The sequence below is a fragment of the Macaca fascicularis genome, chromosome 13 (genome assembly GCF_037993035.2).
Source record: "Macaca fascicularis isolate 582-1 chromosome 13, T2T-MFA8v1.1".
In the NCBI taxonomy this organism is placed as follows: Eukaryota; Metazoa; Chordata; class Mammalia; order Primates; family Cercopithecidae; genus Macaca; species Macaca fascicularis.
The window spans coordinates 119286568-119296072 of NC_088387.1; the positions used below are offsets into that span (position 1 = coordinate 119286568).

The 9505-nt window shown below is 47.2% G+C and overlaps 1 long non-coding RNA gene across 1 annotated transcript; it reads right to left on the reverse strand.

The window, feature by feature from the left end:
• Positions 1-1844: 1844 nt before the first annotated feature.
• LOC141408381 (uncharacterized) lies at positions 1845-7330 on the reverse strand. The gene is made up of 2 exons (XR_012422713.1): positions 7181-7330; positions 1845-5397 (listed from the first exon to the last, which is right to left on the reverse strand). It is a non-coding gene; the product is annotated as an uncharacterized lncRNA (long non-coding RNA).
• Positions 7331-9505: the final 2175 nt, after the last annotated feature.

Genomic DNA, 9505 nt, shown 5'->3' on the forward strand with positions numbered 1-9505 from the left:
CTGTCACACTTTCTCTGCCATGCATTCCCTCTGTCATTTGTTCGGTGTATCACTTGTTCACTCCATCACTTGTTTGCCCTCTCGTGTGTCTGTGCCGTCACCGAGCCAGCCTGCCTGTGTGCTCTGGAGCAGGCTGCCTAACTATCTTGTGCCTCAGCATCGATCTCTAAGACTGGAGAGGTGATTCCTATGTGAAGGGCTCAGATCCCCATCAAGGCTGGGTGTTACTAGTGTAAGGCCCAGAGCTAGAGTAGGGGGAGCCCCATGTTTGGAGGTTGGGTCCAGAGGATTTGCCAGCAGAGCAGATATAGGATGCAAAGGACAGAAAATCAGGAATGAATTCTTAATTCTTGTGGCCTGGGTAAAAATGGGGATATGATCTCTTTATCAATGGGGATATCAGACAGGAAGTGTTCTGAGCTGGGGGAAGACTGACAGGGAGATGGATTTGGGGGAAATCAAGATTTAAATTTTAAAATTGAATTTTGAGATATGTGTAAAATTCTGATTGTAGAGGTTGGAAGGCGTTGCGTGAAGAGTCTAGGGCTTATGACAGGAGAGATGACTGGAAATATAAATTGGGGATTTGTCAGCTGTAGTGAAATTTAAAACCATAGGATTGAATCGCATCACAAAGAGAGCATGTGGGGATGAGAGAGGAGGGCTGAGGGCTGAGGAGCTCTGGGATGGGGATGTCCAAGGAGGAGGCCCTTTGGAGATCTTTGGTCCCCTCACTCACTTCACACAGGCGGGAGCTCTCTTAACCTTCCACTGGATGAAGCTCTCTCTTAGCAGGAAGGGACTTTCTGAGGGATGGTCAGAGGCCAAGAATCACTCCCCTATCTTTGGCCTGCTTCCCATTGCAGCGTTTAGATGTTGCCTGACTGAATTAAGGGTTAAATCTTGCCTCCTTGGAGGGAACGACTTCACCTGTAAACCCATGAACAAATCAGAGAAAGGTGAAGGAGAGAAAGGCTGCAGGGCACTCAGGCCTGAAAAAGCAATGCTCATGCTTCCTCTTTAGTTTTTAAACGTGATTCTATTTGATGATTACCCAAATAGTATACCTTCATTGGAAAACATTTGAATATTGCAGAAAATTATAAAAAGGTAAAAAATCATCCTTTAACCATCCACGCAGAGATAAATACTATTATCTTCTCCTATACTTTATTCAAGTCTTTCTCGTATGGAAATTTTCTTTCCCTCAAATGGTAGATATAATTTTGTATACTATCTTATGCATCACACATTATCATGAGTGTTTTTCTAGGTAATTGAAAACTTTTTAAAGAAGTAACATTTTTGAAGGTAATATAATATTGCATCAAATTAAATTACATCACGTAGTATCTTGCTTAGAAAATTTCCTGCTGTTAGACTTCGATGTTTTCCCCAGAGAAAGGATCAGCATTTGTAATTTGATGGCAAAAACAACCAGTTATAACAGAACCAGTCAAATAAGAGCTTTCTCCGTCCTGCCACCAGTGACCCATCCTTCTATTCCACACTTTTGTCGCTGAAAGTGTCCTGGACAGAGGAAGCTTATACTCTGGGAACAGACCAATTTTAAACTGGGTAAGAGCCTGTAATTTTGATAATATATTTGATTGGATTTCCTATTATCTGCAATTGACAAGATAACTTCTTATGACCCAAGAGGGTCTGGAAGAGTTCTGGGTCCTGCCCACGTCGTTGAGAGTCAGGAGAAAGTGGTTAAGAACACAGTTTTGTAAGACAATGAGACAATGGAGTAAGGAGTAAAGCAGCTTTCTGTTTGCGGCATGCTGTCCATGGCTTCCAATACATCGATCGCACCACACAACTTTGGGTCAAAACTTCTGTTAGTATTTTACATTCTTTCTTTTTATCAAATAATATGAATGTTTAAAAAATTCTTAATAAGCACAAGGAAATTGCTCTCTCGAAAGGTTAAAAAAGCATGATCTTCTGGAAGTATCTAACAGAGCATTTGGTAAAGTTCGTTTCTATAACGACTTTCCAACATTGGCAATGACGTATTAAAGCAGATCTTTTTAATTTTTTTAATCAATGGAGGTGGCCATTTTGTATATATTGATTAAACATTTGTATTTCCTCTGTTATGAAGGGTACGTTTCAACAGCTTGTAATGAGCAGAAACATGCCACATTATTGGCAGCTGTAGGTGGCTGGGTTAGGTTGTAGGTGAGTGAGGGCATTACTAATAACAGCTAAGTAACATGACCGAGCACTTAATGTGCCAGGACCCATGAGGGAGAGCCCTCTGGACCATGCATTAGGCACATTTCATGAAATGTCCTCCCCCAAAGCCTTCCTGGGCAGCACTGTAGAAGCACACCACCCCTTCGGGACGCTAGGCAACTGGTGGGGGCCCCAAAGCAGCTTCCAACATGGAGTTCAGTTAAGTCCTGGCAATGATCCTATCAGAGCTCAGGCCTGTTCCCACGATGATCAATTCCATTTTGTTCTTGTGCCTAAATATGGGCAGAAATAGCAGAGGACAAGGAGGAACTGGCTGCCTGCTTACCTTCCTGGAGAGTTCTGAGGAGGTGGATGGATGTGGGCAGTTTCAGTTCAGGTTAAGAAATACTACTAGATACCTCCTCTGGTAGAGACACTGTTGTGTCACTCATAAGCACAAGTGGAAGGAGTATTCTAATACTGGATACCAGAAAAACAGAAGCCCCTCTAAGTATCTCAAGCAGTAAGGAAATAATACAGGGAAATATATATATCTATAATAAGTCCTTGGGGAGTGATGGCCAGGAAGGCCACCGCTTGCTCTCAGGATATCCAGACAGGTGTGAGTTAATGGGAAGCCTACACGCAGATGAGGAGGCTGTAGGTATTGCAGGGACGGCGCACATCACCTGCTCCAAAGCCCAGAGTGGGTGATTTTAATGAAGATGCCTGGAAGCTGATGGAAAAATCCTACCTCTGCCAGCCGACCGCTGACAAATACACACCAGCCTGCGATTGCCGATGAGAACTATTTTGTTTTTCCTTTCCTGCATCCTAAATTTTATGGGAATGACTTTCGTCGGACCTCTGCCTGTCAGGGAGTCTGTGAAGCATGGGAATACGGGGTATCACTGTCACACGACAGCATTCAGCACAGTTCTGTGACTTGGAGGTGATTCGGTGGAAACGAATTGCTGAGAGAAATGTGCGGAGAGGGCACGGAACCTGAAAGACCCTCTTGCTCAACCCGACAACTTCCTGGAAGTGTAGAGTTTGACTCGAGGTTTTTATTTTTATTATTGTTTTTTCACGTCTGGGCCTTTGATATGTATTATTGTTTTTTTACGTCTGGGCCTTTGATATGGGGCTGTACTTACATATCCAGAAAGCAGATTGAACTGCACGGACAGACACATGAAGACAAGATTTAGATTTTCCTGCAAATATCTCCAGCTTCAGGGAAAGCTGGGATTAAGTGGGACAGGACTGGAGCCATGGAAACTAGGAATCCTGATGAAAGCTGATAGGGGCCTGGTCCCAGGCGGTGGAAATGGAGAGACAGGATACGTTTAACATATATTTTGGAGGTAGAATTACCAGGACGTAGTGATCAAATGGATGGGATCGGCAGGGAAGATGTGAGAAGGGGAGAAGCTTATTGTGGACCCCTTCGTGGTTGGCTTGGATGAGTCAACAGTGATGCCATTGATTTGGAGCAGGAATAAAACATAAAGGGCCAGGTTTTGTGGAAAAGAGAGTGACTTATGTTTGGGACTTGTAGAACTTGAAGTGTTTATGGAACATTCAAGTGACTTGGCAAGTCAACAGTCAGGTCTGGGAACAAGTCTCCAGTGTAGGCAGCGACAGGACTTCAGGTGCAGAACTGCTCATCTACCGCGTGGATATGGAAATGAAAACCATGAGTGCCGATGAGATCAGTCAGGGAGGGCATGTAGAAGGTTAGGTCTGATTCAGAATTCACTGTGGTGGGAGGGTCCATTATGGGACTCACTGAATTACTGAGATTAAAAATAAGATGACTGTCTTCACCAAAGTCTTGTAATAATCACTGATATCTTTCTAAAGTTGGATAATGTGCAAAGCATTATTGCACGCACTGCCCACTGCTAGCTTATGAAGATTTTTATCGTTTCACAGATGAGGAAACTAAAGTTCAGAGGATTTTAGGTCAGACAACCAGTAAATGGGTGAAGCGGTTCTGCCCAGGTCCTCCACCTCTTCTTTGTGTCTTCCTAAGTCATGTCACGGCCTTCTTGTCCCACACTTATGTTTTCACATGGGTCAAATGCGTTACACCTCCCAGAATGTTGCACAATCACTTTACAAAACAGTGACAGTAACATGGGAATTGCTGTCTGCTTATTACAGATAAATGCATCCAGAACTTCACTGACGGTGATAGGGCGAAAGTTGAATGTGCCCATTGTAATTACATCAGTGTTAGCAATAGCGCAAATTGTTTGCTTAAAATGATTGGAAATTGTTTATTTTTCACGTGAAAGTGGAGGAGGTTGAGAATTATCATAGCAGAGTCTTCATGCAGAGACAAGCATGTGGCTTTCTTGAGGGCTCATAGTTTTCAGGGTCACTGTCACAGCCGTAGCTCAGAAAACAGGAAAATTAAAGATTAAATATTAAGTCTGAGGGTCTCAGAACCCACCTGTATACCTCCCTATTGTTGATCTTAACCCTTTATCCTGTCTTCAGTTGTAGCTGCTACGGAGTTGAGATTCTCAAAAACCTCTTTGGATTGTTTGACAAAATATCATACAGTCTGCCCCATGGATGGAGTTTTGGATGAAGTTATAGAAGTATAAACTGCACATAAAAAAAGAATCAGATCGTCGGCTGTAAGATTCATCCAGTTCAACTTTCCATGTCTGGGGCTGGTCTCGTGAGCAGGACGTGGAAGGTGCGACTGGGGTCATCCCTTTGTTCCTTCCCTATGTCAGTCAGCCACGGGGCACAGCCAGTGTGCTACTGAGCCAGGCTTTTGAGCCATCAGGAATGTGCAGGTGGGCAGGGGAGGAAGGAAACTATCAATATTGAGATCTACTCAGAGACAGGCATGGGCTCAGGGCTTTCAACTGTTGTTCCATTTCTTTTTGTAACAACTCTAGAGGGGTGTGAATATACCGGTGTTGTCAATAAGGAACCCAAGACCGGGAGGGATAAAGAGTCAAAGCTGCGTACGTGTCCAGCTATGAACGCAAGCTAATCAGCCTTTGAGGCGTGGGCTCTGCGACGTCCTCCTGTTCCCCAGTGGCCCTCTCCAGGCCTTCCTGTACGCCGTGTCCACGCTGACAGCTGATAGGTGCCGCACTCAGGCTGCAGAATCCGGTCCGCTCCGTGTCTCCCCACATCCTCATGGACGAGGTGCTCCTCCTAGAGCTCATTTATCTCCTTCTCTTCCTGCAAAACGTTCCCCTTTCTGAAGATCTATTTCTAGATCTATTTTAGATGATCTATTTCTAAAATTCCTTAACTTACTAAGGTTTATTTTACTTGTCGATAATATGGTCTCATTTTGGATTTAATTCATTTATTTGTCCATTTATCCATTCTTTATTTTATTTATCCAGTTTTCATTGACTAAATATATTTTGGGGGACTCTCAGATGTTATGAACTGAGAATACAACATGAGAAAACACAGCCTATGGCTGTTGGGGTCGTTTTGTAGCTGGGGAGATGCACGTTACACACGGAATTACAATGGAATATAAGTGTTGTAATAATTCAGGAGACTGGCAGCAGTAATTCTGGAGTTAAGCAGAAAGGTCAAAGATGGAGAGTGGTAAAAGCTTTGGAAACAGAGCTTTGAAATAAGGTAGAAAGGATGAGGAGCTACCCTGGCCCCATTCCAGGTGGCCTAGGAGAACTCTGCATAGAGAAGGCACGGAGCCCGAAGGGTCGTGAAGCACATGGAACAATCTCTTTTCTGTGTAACTGAAGCCTAAGTGTGCATGTGTTTGTCAGTGTGTGGTGTGTTTGTGTGTGAATATATGTGTGTGTGTATGCATATGTGTAGTTTGCATTTGTGAATGTGGTGTGTATATATGTGTGTGTGTGTTTGTATGTGCTCATGTATGGCATCTGTGTGTGCATGCATGCATGTAGTGTGTCTGTACATGTGTGCACGTGTTTGTGTGTCTTTCTGTGTATGCAATGTGTGTGTATATTGTGTATATGTGTATACATATGTGCATATGTGTATGCAGATGTGTGGTGTGTGTTTGTGTGTATGTCCATGTGTATGTCATGTGTGTCTGTATGGGTGTGCACATGTTTGTGTATTTGTTCATATGTGTATGTTTGTGTGTATATATGTGATTGTATATGTATTTGTGTGTTTTGTGTATTTGTTCATATGTGTATGTTTGTGTGTACGTATGTGATTGTATATGTATTTGTGTGTTTTTGTGTTGCTCTGTGTATCTACAGTGTATGCATATATCTGTATGTGTGTGTGGTATATGTTTGTGTATGCATATGTGTGTATGCATGTGTGTGGTGTGTGTTTGTGTTCATGTGTATATGTATGTGTATGCATGTGTGTGGTGTTTGTGCATGTATGCATGTGTGTGTGTTTGCATGTACATAAGTGTTTGTGGTGTGTGTTTGCGTGTGTGCTTGTGTATATGTGTTTGTATGCATGTATATGGTGCATGTTTGTGTGTATGTGTGTAGTGTATGTGTATGTGTGTGTGGTGTGTGCTTGTACATGCGTATGTGTGTTTCTCTGTGTTTGTGTGTATATGTATGTGTATGTGGTATGCATTTATGCATGTACTTCTGTGTGTGTGTCCATGTGTATATGTGTGGTGTTTCTGTATGCATGCATGTGTTTGTATATATGTGCATGTGTGTATGTGGTGTATGTTTGTGCATGTGTTTCTGTGTGTATGTGTGGTGGATGCATCTGTGTGTGTGTGTGGTGTTTGTGTATGTATGTATGTGCTGGTGTGTGTATATACGGATATGTGTGCATGTGGTGTGTGTGTGTTCATGTGCTTCAGTGCATTTGTGTATCTATGTGGTACGTGCTCATGTATAGTATGTGTTTGTGCTGATGCGGTATGCGGGGAAGAAGCGAGAACTGAGGCCATCATAATGTGAACAGCTCTAACATGGTCACATGCAGCCAGGAAAAGCCATGGAAAGTGACTGTAAAATGAGTGGCTGCAGCTTTTTACCTTGCTTGTGGGAACAGAATGTGTGTCCCAGTCCTTGCCTTGGCCCGGAGGCGAATGGGTGGAAGTGGCCATGCTCAGAGCACGCTTCAGCCTGCAGGCTCCTGCATCTCTGTTCTCCAGAGCCTTTGCCTTGCCCTGTGGAACAAAGCACTGTTAACTGAGTAACTTAAAACAGCAGGAGTGTGCTCCCTCCCGGTCCTGGACACAAGAAGTTCGAATCAAGGCATCCGCAGGGCCTGGTCGCTCACTGAGGCGGGCACCGTTCTCTGGGTTCTGGCCTTCTGGTGTCAGTCCCATCTCCACCTGCGTCCTTACAGGGTGCTCTCCTCCCCGAGCGTCCGTCTCTCTCCTCTTCTGAGGACATCAGTCTTTTTGGACCAGGGTCTGCCCTAGTGACCTCCTAACTTGATGACACCTGCAAACATCGTATTTCCAAATAAAGGCAGGTTCACAGGTACTTGGGGGTAGGGCTTTGACATATCGTTTTGGGGAACATTCTTTGACCCATAATGGCTGGCCCCTGGTTCAAGCAGGTGGGGCGGGGGGCGCTGAGGGAGCTGCCTGCAGCCTGAAGCAGAGCTGCCCTGTGAACCCGCCCAGGGCCTGTGTACACTCCTGCGTCTTGGGGCAGTTCCTTATGCAGCATCCCTGTGACCACTGAGGGGAGGGGAGGGAAGGAGGCTGAAACCCAGGAGGGAAGCTGTCTCCAGAGGCTGTGCATGCGAGGGGCAGAGGCTGAGCCAGGGGAGTCACCGAGGGGCCTGGAGCAGAGAGTGATGTAATGGGGTCTGTATTTAAAAATAATTCTGCTGGCCCCTGTTGGCAGGAGACATGGTTGGACCTGAGGCAGGCCCTCCATTCTACCTTCAGTCTGATGGGGGCTTGGGGCCCAGGGTGCCTTTCGTCCCCTGACCCTCACAGACGGCCCCAGACACGTGCCCCCCATGCAGGAGAGCAAGCGGGTGTGCGTGGTGGGTGTCGTCTGGTTACAGTGATAAACTGCCTTTAGAAAGGGAGCCTGAGCCTTCACAATGGTTGGCATCCTCCCTAGCAGGGACTCTCGGGGAGGCTGCCGCCTTCACAACCCCCCATGCTACATAATGACGGTAATTTTGCCCTTGAAGCTGTGAAGCCCTCAGGCAAATGAAGCCTTACTACCGGGAAAGGCTTGGCTCTGAAGCACGCATGTCCCCGCAGTGGCTGTTAGCAGTGATTTAGGCCGAGTGACGGGAGCAGGCCGGCTGAGCGAGGAGGGGCAGAGGTCCTCAAAAGGCACCCACTGGCTTCATAATTTTGTTCTTAGAGAGCCCTGCATATCTCCAATCTCCCCCAAAACAACAAACAGGGGGTTCTGGTTCTGTGTGTTCCGCGGATGCTGAAATAACTCATTCCGCGGGATTCACTGGGCACCTGCTTGTGCCAGGAGTGAGTGGCGGGTGGGGGCGGCAGGTGGACAAGCAGCGCCGGTGGGTCCCCACTGACAACTGACACAGGTGGCCTTGTGTTCCCTAAAGGCTTCGCAGAGGAGTGGAGGCCTGGCCTTCCTGGCGAGGGGCGGACCGGAAAGGGTGGCCAGGCATCAGGAGCAGCAGAGGAGCCGTTCCCAGACACGCAGTGTCTTCATCCATCCAGGACGTGTCTGGGGCACATCTCCATGGCAGGATGGCTCTCTGCGGGGGGCAGTGGGCAGGGCCTCTGCAGAAACCCTGAGAAAAGCTTCCCCGGTGACTGGGAGCAGGAAGGGTGTCTGTGCGTTCTCGGGGGCCGGCCTCTGCTGCTGACACTTGTTCCAAAGTGGGGCTCCCACAGTGTCAGCCCAGCTGGACCAGCCTTCTGGAGCCAGGGCGCTGCCAGAGCGCGGGAGCTGTGCAGTGTGGACGCCCTAGGAGTTCCAGGAAGGGCAGCCATGCTGGGGTGGGAAAGGCCGGGCTGGGCTGGGAGGACCCTGCCCCGAGATGCCCCTCGTGCGCTGTGCAGCCCTGGTGGCCGCAGATTCCCACTCACCTGTGATGTGGGGTGATTTCCTCACCTGTGAAGGTGGGGCTGCCTGCTGAGAGTCCCGGACTCTGCAGCCCTGTCAGCAAGGCCCCTGCCTCACGCTTCCACTTAGGAGGCTCTGGCCCAGAAACGTTATAGAGGGAAACGCCACTGAAGATCCAATACACGATGATTGACAAGTGGACCCCACTACCTGCCCCAGCGGCTGGAGGGAGGGAAGCTGCAGGAGGGAGCTGGGGCTGTCCAGGCTCCAGGCCAGGGCAGCTGCTCCACAGCAGGACCAGGGCCTTCTCACGGCAGCTGGACCATGGCTGGGCTGCCCTAGGC